Raw genomic sequence first — 11,853 nt, forward strand, 5'->3', positions numbered from 1 at the left:
TTCATTCATTTGCTCACTCTCTTTCTGAATGTGCCCAATCATTACTGCACTGGTGCAATTACAAGTCAGGCCCACACATGAGGTATACCGATTCATAACCAGTGAATCCAGATGTCACAAAATACATTCAGACGAGCTTGTTCATAGGCATAACCAGCTATCACAATGCTTTAAAAAAATGTGGACTTTTGGGAATTTCGTTTGGAAGGCAGTAGAGCAGTAGGCCTAAGTTTCAATTTGTGGCAAGGACACCTACTTCAGCCGGCATTGGGTTATATACAGCTTCATTGGTAGAATATGCCCTGCAGCACTACTGGAAGAATGGAGTCTTCACTCGATTAGAGAGTTTGTTCATCGTTGATGTGGTTACATCATGCTATAAGTTTGCAACTTCTTCTCTTGGCTGTTAAATCACCCGCTCTCAGTTTAAGTACGGCTTGTTCCCTTGATATTACAGATAGCAAATATAGGACAGGTCTGAATGTGCAAAGCAGGGACGACAACGGAGGGTGTTTTATCAATCCTCAGTCAGACGCCAGCTGTAAGCGATGTAGGGGGATTGTCAGATGGTCTCCTTTTGTCATCCCTGAACCACTTTAGGGGCCCTATCATTTCGCATGCCTTTACTTGAGAGGTAATGCCTCCATTTCCATTGGGCGTCCCTGAGTGGCGCAGCAGTCTAAAGCACTGCATCTCAGTGCAAGAGGCAGTCGCTGGTTCGAATCCAGGCTGGTTCGAATCCAGGCTGTATCACATCCGACCGTAGGGCGGCGCGCAATTGGCCCAGAATCGTCCAGGTTTGGCCGGAGTAGGCCATCATTGTAAATAAAAAAAATAAAATGTCTTGATTTTTATTTATTTTTTTAATGGGGGTTGATCAACGACATAACACCCCCTTGCAGGACATCATTTTCCGTTATAGCGGGCTTTCTTCCAAACCCCTGGGGTTCTTTGTTAGGTTAAGTGCATGGATCATGAGCATGCCAGAAGAGTGTTTTGTCTAGATTTGAGGTCACAGCCTCAGTCAGTCTCAAACCACTTAACATGTCAAGACTCAGCAAGTAAAGCATCTGGGGAAAGGCAACAGTGTCAGTAAAACTAGGTTGCATTTTAGGCACAGTCAAACATTTTCCATGCAGGATGGGTTTTTCAGAAGCACAATGTAATAGGTCTTCAGCCAATGCAGTGGATGTGGTCTAGTAAAGAATTCCCACCATTGACATGACAAATGTCGGTTTACACCGCTTTTCTCAAAGTACTCGGAGAGGAAAGAAACTACAAGGGAATGTTATTCATTAAAAACACTCCAACCTTTATTCTGACAGACAAAAAAATGTAATGAAACTCCAGCAAGAGCAGGCGTCGTCATGAGAAGAAATTATAAAATGGTCCATTGGGGGTAAATGGTTTTTTACAAAGCCAAAATAACATTTAATAGATTATGATCACTTTGTTGGTCAAGGTCCAACCGAAATGTGACCTCCGCTTTTAACCCAATCCCTCCAAAAGACACACATACATAGGCAAGTTTTGGAGTGGCAGAGGGCTGCCACGTTGGGTGCCCGGGGAGCCCTTGTTGTGGGGAGTTAAGTTCCCTGCTCAAGGACACAATGGCAGGCAATGGCATCTAGAATTTGATACTGGTAGTAGCCCTCCGGTTGCCAGCTCACTGATAGATTTTTCCCGGGACTTGAACTGGCAACCCTCCAGTTGCTGGCTCACCTCTGACTGCAAGGCTACCTTCATTTATTTATTAATATATTAGCCAACTCATTAAAAGCTAGAATCCTTAATTGAAACAATAACAAAGTGGTCACCTCACCTCTTGTTTTTTTTTAAAGCTGAGGGATGGGCCTGGAGAAATGTAACCACTCAAAATCAGCTATGGATGCAAGGAATGACCATCCATGATATCAAAAATATAGTTTTAACCATGTTTTCAGGCTATATACAGTGTTTGTTTACATTTACTTTGTTTGGCCTCCCGAGTAGCACAAAAGTTTAAAGCACTGCATCACAGTGGTTTAAGTGTCACTACAGATCCAGGTTCGATCCCAGGCTGTCATGCAGCCGGCTGTGACCGGGAGACCCATGAGGCGGCGCACAATTGGCCCAGCATCATCCGGTTTAGGGGAGGGTTTGGCCAGCCGTGATTTCCTTGTCCCTTTAGCAACTTGTGGTGGGCCGGGCGCCTGCAAGCTGACTTTGGTCGCCAGCTGGACGATGTTGTTTCCTCCGACACATTATGGCAGCTGGCTTCTGGGTTAAGAAGCCAGGCTTCCAGGCTTGGCTGGGTCGTGTTTTTCGGAGGACACATGGCTGAACCTGAACTGAGAACATGAGGTATTTACAAGTTATATTCTTTAAGAATCAAATGGGTATAGGGTATGTAAAACATTCAAACAGGTTAGGAGGTAAGCACTGAACAGTGCAGGGCAGCCAGGCCAACCCTGGTCTGATTAGTGTCCTGGTCGTCATAGGGGCATCCAGTGAGGGTAGGCCTACCAGAGTGAGGGTGGGTCCTACGTGTACCAGGAGTGAGGGTAGGCCTACGTGTACCAGGAGTGAGGGTAGGACTACGTGTACCCTCACCCATTGGGATCAGCGAACCCTGAGGGATCTGCCACGTACACAACCAACCAATAAATTACTTTAGCCAGATTCCTCTGATTCTCTTTAGCAGTGCCAATGTCTGGCTCAAAAGAACCCCAAAGAAAAACAGAGCTGAGGGTTCTTTGATAAACACAATGCTTGAAACAAGAAGGGCGGGCGAGGGGTTTGTGTGTGTGTTGTGGACCACAGCTGATTGAGAGCTGAGAAACAAGATTCGACAACACAGCATTGCAGGATAAATATGATATGGGGTCGTGGTGTAACAGAACGTAGTTGATCCATATGGATCACCGACCACGGTTCGACACGCATGTGAACCATCACAGTGTGAAATGCAGTTTTACTGCCGCGGTTACTTTTTAAAGTAATAATTCCCTAAATCTAAGACCAATGCAGAGTTGCAGTGAAAAGATAACGACAAGACCGATGCGTGCTGTGTTTTACTCTGAAGGTTGATTTAATTTTTATTTTTTTAAAGCAGTTGTGTATACTGTTCACGTGAACGGGGCATGTTGAATCAATCCTGGATGCTTGCGTTGTTAAAAGCAAAGAAGAAGAAAAAGAGCAGTGACAGCCACGGCTAGAGGGAGGAGCTGACGACCTGGAAAAGCCTCCCGCTTTATTGAAGTCTCATCTAGGGGAGCATTTCGGCTTCCCTGACAAATATGATGACAGAAGAAGGGTGGTGGACAGCACCATTACGGTGTGTATGACGACAGAAGAAGGGTGGTGGACAGCACCATTACGGTGTGTATGACGACAGAAGAAGGGTGGTGGACAGCACCATTACGGTGTGTATTGGGGGACAGCACCATTACGATAAATATGATGCGGGACAGCACCATTACGGTGTGTATGGTCGACAGAAGAAGGGTGGTGGACAGCACCATTACGGTGTGTATGACGACAGAAGAAGGGTGGGGGACAGCACCATTGAACCATGACGACAGAAGAAGGGTGGGGGACAGCACCATTAGGTGTGTATGACGACAGAAGAAGGGTGGGGGACAGCACCATTACGGTGTGTATGACGACAGAAGAAGTGTGCGGGACAGCACCATTACGGTGTGTATGACGACAGAAGAAGTGTGGGGGACAGCACCATTACGGTGTGTATGATGGGGGACAGCACCATTACGGTGTGTATGACGACAGAAGGTGCGGGACAGCACCATTTTTATGTGTTTAGAAGAAGGGTGGGGGACAGCACCATTACGGTGTGTATGACGACAGAAGAAGGGTGGGGGACAGCACCATTACGGTGTGTATGACGACAGAAGAAGGGTGGGGGACAGCACCATTACGGTGTGTATGACGACAGAAGAAGGGTGGGGGACAGCACCATTACGGTGTGTATGACGACAGAAGAAGGGTGGGGGACAGCACCATTACGGTGTGTATGACGACAGAAGAAGGGTGGGGGACAGCACCATTACGGTGTGTATGACGACAGAAGAAGGGTGGGGGACAGCACCATTACGGTGTGTATGACGACAGAAGAAGGGTGGGGGACAGCACCATTACGGTGTGTATGACGACAGAAGAAGGGTGGGGGACAGCACCATTACGGTGTTATGACGAAGAAGAAGGGTGGGGGACAGCACCATTACGGTGTGTATGCGACAGAAGAAGGGTGGGGGACAGCACCATTACGGTGTGTATGACGACAGAAGAAGGGTGGGGGACAGCACCATTACGGTGTGTATGACGACAGAAGAAGGGTGGGGGACAGCACCATTACGGTGTGTATGATGACAGAAGAAGGGTGGGGGACAGCACCATTACGGTGTGTATGATGACAGAAGAAGGGTGGGGGACAGCAGCATTACGGTGTGTATGATGACAGAAGAAGGGTGGGGGACAGCACCATTACGGTGTGTATGATGACAGAAGAAGGGTGGGGGACAGCACCATTACGGTGTGTATGATGACAGAAGAAGGGTGGGGGACAGCACCATTACGGTGTGTATGACGACAGAAGAAGGGTGGGGGACAGCACCATTACGGTGTGTATGACGACAGAAGAAGGGTGGGGGACAGCACCATTACGGTGTGTATGATGACAGAAGAAGGGTTTGGGGACAGCACCATTACGGTGTGTATGACGACAGAAGAAGGGTGGGGGACAGCACCATTACGGTGTGTATGACGACAGAAGAAGGGTGGGGGACAGCACCATTACGGTGTGTATGACGACAGAAGACAGCACCATTACGGTGTGTATGATGACAGAAGAAGGGTGGGGGACAGCACCATTACGGTGTGTATGATGACAGAAGAAGGGTGGGGGACAGCACCATTACGGTGTGTATGATGACAGAAGAAGGGTGGGGGACAGCACCATTACGGTGTGTATGATGACAGAAGAAGGGTGGGGGACAGCACCATTACGGTGTGTATGACGACAGAAGGGTGGGGGACAGCACCATTACGATGATGACAGAAGGGTGGGGGACAGCACCATTACGGTGTGTATGATGACAGAAGAAGGGTGGGGGACAGCACCATTACGGTGTGTATGATGACAGAAGAAGGGTGGGGGACAGCACCATTACGGTGTGTATGATGACAGAAGGGTGGGGGACAGCACCATTACGGTGTGTAGGCATTGAGCCACAGAATCATGGAAATACATTGAGCATGGCCACACATTTTTAAAGCTTCATCACCCTGGTGTGTCAGTGACAAGAGCCAACTCAGCCAAGAGACAACATTTAAGCAGCCCTTTGCTGCAGAATCAAACCGGGCTGAAGTCATCACCAAATCTATTGGGATGTTTATCACTGCAGACATGAGGCCATACTCTGTAGTGGAAAACAAAGGGTTTAAAAATATGGTGAAAGTGCATGAGCCACGCTACGAAATCCCCTGGCGCACCCACTTCAGTATGAAGATCGATCCAGATCTTTGTGAACAGGAAAATATCAAAATTGTCTATGAATTATCCAAGGCATCCTCTGTTACCTTCACCACAGACAGCTTTTTGTGTGCATTATTTAAACCAAATTGAACACGTTTCATTATTTATTTGAGGCTACATTTATTTTATTGATGTATTATATTAAGTTAAAATAAGTGTTCATTCAGTATTGTTGTAATTGTCATTATTACAAATAAAATAAAGATATCGGCCGATTAATCGGTATCGGCTTTTTTTTTTGGTCCTCCAATAATCGGTATCGGCGTTGAAAAATCATAATCGGTCGACCTCTACAACAGACACGCCCTCCTCATAGTCACACAGGCACAAATCTGCCGCAGGTACTGCTATGAGCAGTAGCAGAGTGGAAGCTAGAGAGGCCCAATAGCAATATCCCAACCAGCACAGATAATGCCAAGAACCAAGTAAATGCCGTGATAGAGGCTGGACTGGGGCCACAGATAGCTTGCTTTGCACATGTGATCAACCTTGCATCCTAAAGGGGTACCTCAGTGAACCAGATGGACCACCTCCTTGGGAGGACCAGGGAGGTGGTTTCCTTTTTCCACCGGAGCACAACAGCCGCTCATGTGCTTAAGACCAAGCAGGAAGTGTAACAGCTACCGACCCACAAGCTCATACACCATGTCACAACAAGATGGAACTCTGAAAAAACAAAGACATCATCACCTTGTCTGATGATGACGTGAAAGTGGAAGAGGAGGTCCTCCAGGTGCTCAAACCCCTCAAAATGGTTACAACCCTATTGAGCACTAAAACTGCACTGTCTGTGTCCATGATCCTACCTCTGAAAACAAGGAATCTACAATCCATGGCCCCAAGTGAGGAAGACAGCACCATCACTAGAGATGTCAAGGCTGCCATTAGAGAGGACCTGAACCCCAGATACCCCCCTAATGTACAGGACCACCTTCATATATTTACTGCACTGGGTCCAAGGTTCGAGTCCCTGTCTGTTCAAGTCCCTGTCTGTTCAAGTCCCTGTCTGTTCAAGTCCCTGTCTGTTCAAGTCCCTGTCTGTTCAAGTCCCTGTCTGTTCAAGTCCCTGTCTGTTCAAGTCCCTGTCTGTTCAAGTCCCTGTCTGTTCAAGTCCCTGTCTGTTCAAGTCCCTGTCTCACCTAGAACCTGCCCTACACCGGAGGACATACAGTAATCTCACTATTGAGAGTGTGGCCACTGAAGAGGTAAAAAAAAAATGTGTATGCGAGCAAGGAGGCCTTACAAACCTGACTCAGTTCCACCAGCTCTGTCAGGAGGAATGGGACAAAATTCACCCAACTGATTGTGGGAAGCTTGTGGAAGGCTACCCAAAACATTTGACCCAAAGTTCAACAATTTAAAGGCAATGCTAACAAATACTAATTGAGTATGCAAACTTCTGACCCACTGGGAATGTGATGAAAGACATAAAAGATTATTTAAAAAATCCTTCTCTCTCTATTATTCTGACATGTCACATTCTTAAAATAAAGTGGTGATCGTAACTGACCTAAAATGATGATGCAGAGGATAAGTTCATTAGAGTTAACTGTACCTAAGATTGCTGCCCAAATAAATGCTTCACAGAGTTCAAGTAACAGGCACATTTAAACATCAACTGTTCAGAGGAGACTCAGGCCTTCATGGTTGAATTTCTGCAAAGACACCACTACTAAAGGACACAAATAATAAGAACTAAAGGACAGCAAAAATAAGAAGAGACTTGCTTGGGCCAAGAAACACGAGCAATGGACGTTAGACAGGAAGAAATTTGTCAATTGGTCTGACGAGTCCAAATTTGAGATTTTTGGTTCCAACCACCATGTCTTTGTGAGACACAGAGTAGATGAACGAATGATCTCCGCATGTGTGGTTCGCATCATGAAGCTGTGATGGTGCTTTGCTGGTGACACTGTGTGATTTATTTAGATTTAAAGGCACACAATCGCTGCAGAATGCTGGTTACGCCATCCCATCTGGTTTGCGCTTAGTGGGACTAGCATTTGTTTTCAACAGGACAATGACCCAACACCTCCAGGCTGTGTTAGGGCTATTCTGACAAAGGAGAGTGATGGAGTGCTGCATCAGATGACTTGGCCTCCACAATCACAACCTAATTGAGATGGTTTGGGATTCATTTTCTTTTTAAATGAACCTTTATTTAACTAGGCAAGTCAGTTAAGAACAAATTCCTATTTACAATGACAGCCTAGGAACTGTGGGTTAACTGCCTTGTTCAGGAGCAGAACGACAGATTTTTACCTTGTCAGCTCAAGGATTCGATCTAGCAACATTTCGGTTACTGGACCAACGCTCTAACCACGAGGCTACCTGCCGCCCCATGAGTTGGACCGCAGATTGAAGAAAAAGCAGCCAACAAGTGCTCAGTATATTTGGGCACTCCTTCAAGACTATTGGAAAAGTATTCCAGGTGAAGCTGGTTGAGAGAATGACAAGTGTGCAAAGCTGTCATCAAGGCAAAGGGTGGCTATTTTCAAGAATCTCAAATAATATATATTTTGCTTTGTTTAACACATTTTTGGTTACCACATGTGTTATTTCATAGTTTTAATGTCTTAACTATTGTTCTACAATGTAGGAAAAAAGTACAAATTAAGAAAGACCCTTGACTGAGTAGTTGTGCGCAAACTTTTGACTGGTACTGGAAATGCAAAAATTATAAAATGGACCCATTAGGACTATGAACAATCACCAAAATAAAAGTTACAGGGAGAATTAAAAATAATAATACTAATTTAGCTGTATTGATTGTTTGAGCAAAAGAACACAGCATTCGCCATAGAAAGATGCATAAAATTGGCATTAAAACGGCTAAATTCTTTGAGCTCCATGGCAGAATATGTAGAATTAGAGGAAATTGGCTTAAAAATACAAAACATTTCTCAACACCGCCAAGATGGGGGAGCTGTAAAATTCAGGTGCCATGATAGGTTGACCGCACCTATTGCCACACCCACCGCCTAAGCCCCTTTCTGATCCATAAAAAAAAACCTGATCTAAATCCCATGTTCTAAATTCTTGAGTGTGCCAGTTTTAAATGTCCTTCCACCACTAATTTCCACCTAATTCCTCAGTGGTGTTTAATGTAGGCAAGTTCTCACAGTACCAGTCAAGCACAATTTGGCAGTTTGCCTGCCCTTTGACTCCCATGTGTAGGCCTACACTAGCCTGTTGTAGGGAGGGTAGCTAAAGTAGGAATCAATTATGCCCTACCCTACCAGCATAATTGAAGGTGGAGAGGGATTATAGGCTACAGTTTCTACAGAATGGTTCCATTGTGGTGACTATAAGAGGTGCAATGACTCATTGTATTTCTGTCACCTAACCACAACATTGTGTCAAATAAAAATGCATTGTTTTGCTTGTGAAATATTTGCATAGATCACAAACTATTGTCCCATAATGTAGGCTTACTGTATGGTTACAAGACTGGCCATCATCATCCTTGGAACAGGTGGAATCACAGAATCCACTCCATCATTCTGAATTTTCAGTTTGTAAACGGAAAACGGATTGCATCATCCATTAGTTGCAAGCAGAAAATTCCCTGACACCGACTATTGTTGAGATAAAACAATAGCTATATTTGATCATACTGCTGTCCCTATGCTATAGCACCATGTAAAATGTATTTAGCCATATGTACCATGTATGTAAATTGGTGTTCAGATTAAAGAGCCACCTGTCCAAACCGCTAGCAGAATGTAATGGGCTAATGTGACGCTTCAATTGCCATTACAGGAAAGACATCTCTACTTTTTGGAGCAGAACAGATCATTTTCAACCAGCCTTAACCTGGCGAGACTATCTTCGTTTTCGATTGGGCCAAATATGTACCTTCGAAAATGTATGTGTCCTGTTGCAGGTGGTTCGTTTGAATGTAGAAAATGCACCGTTATTAAAATACATGTTTTGCTCCATGAACATGAAGTAATCCGACAATGTGTACGCCACCATGTTGTCCATTTCAAATCTTCTCTCATTGATGGAGACAGGTGGGTCCATCCCAAAGTGCTGCACATCGGTCTCGATCATTGAGAGAAGATTTGAAATAGACAAGATGGTGGTGTGCACATTGTTGGATTACTTTATGGCGCAAAACAATTATTGTTAACAAAATTAGTATTTTATCAATTCAAATGAACCACCTGCAACTGGACACATACATTTCAGATTATACATGTTTGTCCAAATCGAGAACGAAGACAGTAGTATCCTCAAATTAAATGATATGTGCCTATCCTGTAACGGCTAATGGAGCATCACATTAGCCTGTTATATTATGTTAGCTAGATACCATGGTGTACACATTAGAGAGCTAGCTAGTTAGTCTATAACAGATACACAGGAATACGTAGTTTACTAGTAGGGACGCCAAAATTGCAGGTGTTCCCCGCAACTGAATAGCTTGCTCTAGTACTGGTTTACTTTTTGTACGCTTTCAGTATTCAGTGAGTCATTTCCTTGACAGCACGAATTCAGATGAGGAATAAATGATTTCAAATAACACTGGGTCATTCAATGCTTTTCCCTTCCACTCCCAAAACGTGAACAATGCTATATTCTTCAGGCATATATCCTTGAACGTTGGATAATCTTTCATCAAGGTAGAACGAACCGCAATCTTACCAATATCAATCGACCCGTTCAGCTGATGATATCCCAATGCAATCCTCCACCAATGCGGAAAATGGTTGTTTCACCTGTGCAAAGGAACCTCCGCGAGCGTGCAGTGATTTATTCGCAGAATAAAACCGGTACCGATGCCTGCCGTTTTCACGGGCGATGTTTTGAAGATTTTAAGTTAAAAACCATGAACGTAACCTTCTTACTACTACTAGCTACACACTATCCGAATTGAATGGGGAGATATCCGTCAGTATCAGGCGGGAGAGGGGTTGACATAAGAACACTCCCACTGGAAATCTCTAGGAAAAATATTGTGCGTCCAAACAGCGCCCCCTAGTGCTACATTGTAGTAGTAAATAGCAGTTCCACTCCTGACAAATGCACAGGCACTGTAGTTCTAAATGCATTTACATCAAAGACAGTACAGTTTGAAAACTGCTTATCCAGTCCCCGATCACAGTCGTTGGCGATTTCCATAGCGAAATTGGCTAGCTTAGCGCATGCGTAGAAACACGTCACCGGGTCTAACAAGTCGTCTCTCGACGAACTGCGCATGTGCAGGTCGTCCAATCAAAGGCACCCCTTGGAAATAAAGGTGTTTTTGACGAAAATGAAAACGTCTCAGTTTGTCACTCTTATGAGGTTGGAGTAATAATATATTCATCTGCTTACGACATTGGCTTGAATCTAGGCTGTGCCTTTAGATTTCGAGAAAATAAGCAACTAAGGAATACTTTTGCACTTCTCTCATTGACTTCTCAAATCCCAAACACCGTTCTGGTCTGTTTGGTCTATTTTGAAAGCGTTCCCAGAAGTCACGCGATATTGTGCCTCTTGGTTTAGAAACTCTGATTTACTTCTCTGTGTTTTCTTCTTCTTCGAGATTTAATGGCAGACTACAACCCACTGGTGTGTTGCTGCCACCTACTGTACTGGGTAGTGAAATACAAATATTCCATTGCGGGTAATAAAAAATATAAAAACACTCCTTAGGTCACAGTTCAAATCACATCCCTACACAGGCTCAGGAACCTGTGAGGACAGAGTATGAATCAACAGGATTTCTTGTGATACCTCTGCTGTAAAATCACCCCAAAAACATAGACACACTCACAACGATGCCTATTTTCCCAGATTTCTCTGTTTGCGCTGTACAGTTGATAATCAATGCAATAAACACTACAGAGTCCACCTTCTTTAACATGAAAACATGTCAGGATCCCTCTGTCGACAAATAATAATCACCGGTGTCTCCTTGACTACCATTATTCCTCTCTTCCACTCTTCTCACCCAGCCTCCGGAGAGCAGGCATTCTGGACAGCCCTTATTCTTGTCTCCTTCACCCTAACAGGACACTTCAGTAAATTGAGGTGCATGTTCGCCGCCACAATTGTAACATTTAGGCTCAGCCGGGATACGATACTCGTCCCGTCTACATACACTTGACACATGACCAAATAATTGACATTTATCACACTGCATGGGGTTTGGGCATGTAGGCTCTTGCAGGGTATTTCACAAAAACCCAAATACTACGTGAGAAGGGAGAAACTCTTCTTCAAAAACCAACAGAATGGATAGTGCGTTTCCTCACGCCATACACCATGCGGGTCAGTCGGTGTGCACCAACCACTTGATCCAATTCTTAATGTATTTCCCTTGCATTTGC

General features: G+C 44.6%; 1 protein-coding gene across 1 annotated transcript in view; it reads right to left on the minus strand.

The window, feature by feature from the left end:
- Positions 1-10,436, minus strand: part of cdc42se2 (CDC42 small effector 2) — a 76,277-nt gene extending 65,841 nt beyond the window's left edge. The window contains exon 1 of the mRNA XM_064943558.1: positions 10,184-10,436. The gene's annotated coding sequence lies outside the window, so the exon portion shown is untranslated. The remainder of the gene's footprint in view (positions 1-10,183) is intronic.
- Positions 10,437-11,853: the final 1,417 nt, after the last annotated feature.

This window comes from Oncorhynchus masou, chromosome 28 (genome assembly GCF_036934945.1).
Source record: "Oncorhynchus masou masou isolate Uvic2021 chromosome 28, UVic_Omas_1.1, whole genome shotgun sequence".
Lineage (NCBI taxonomy): Eukaryota > Metazoa > Chordata > Actinopteri > Salmoniformes > Salmonidae > Oncorhynchus > Oncorhynchus masou.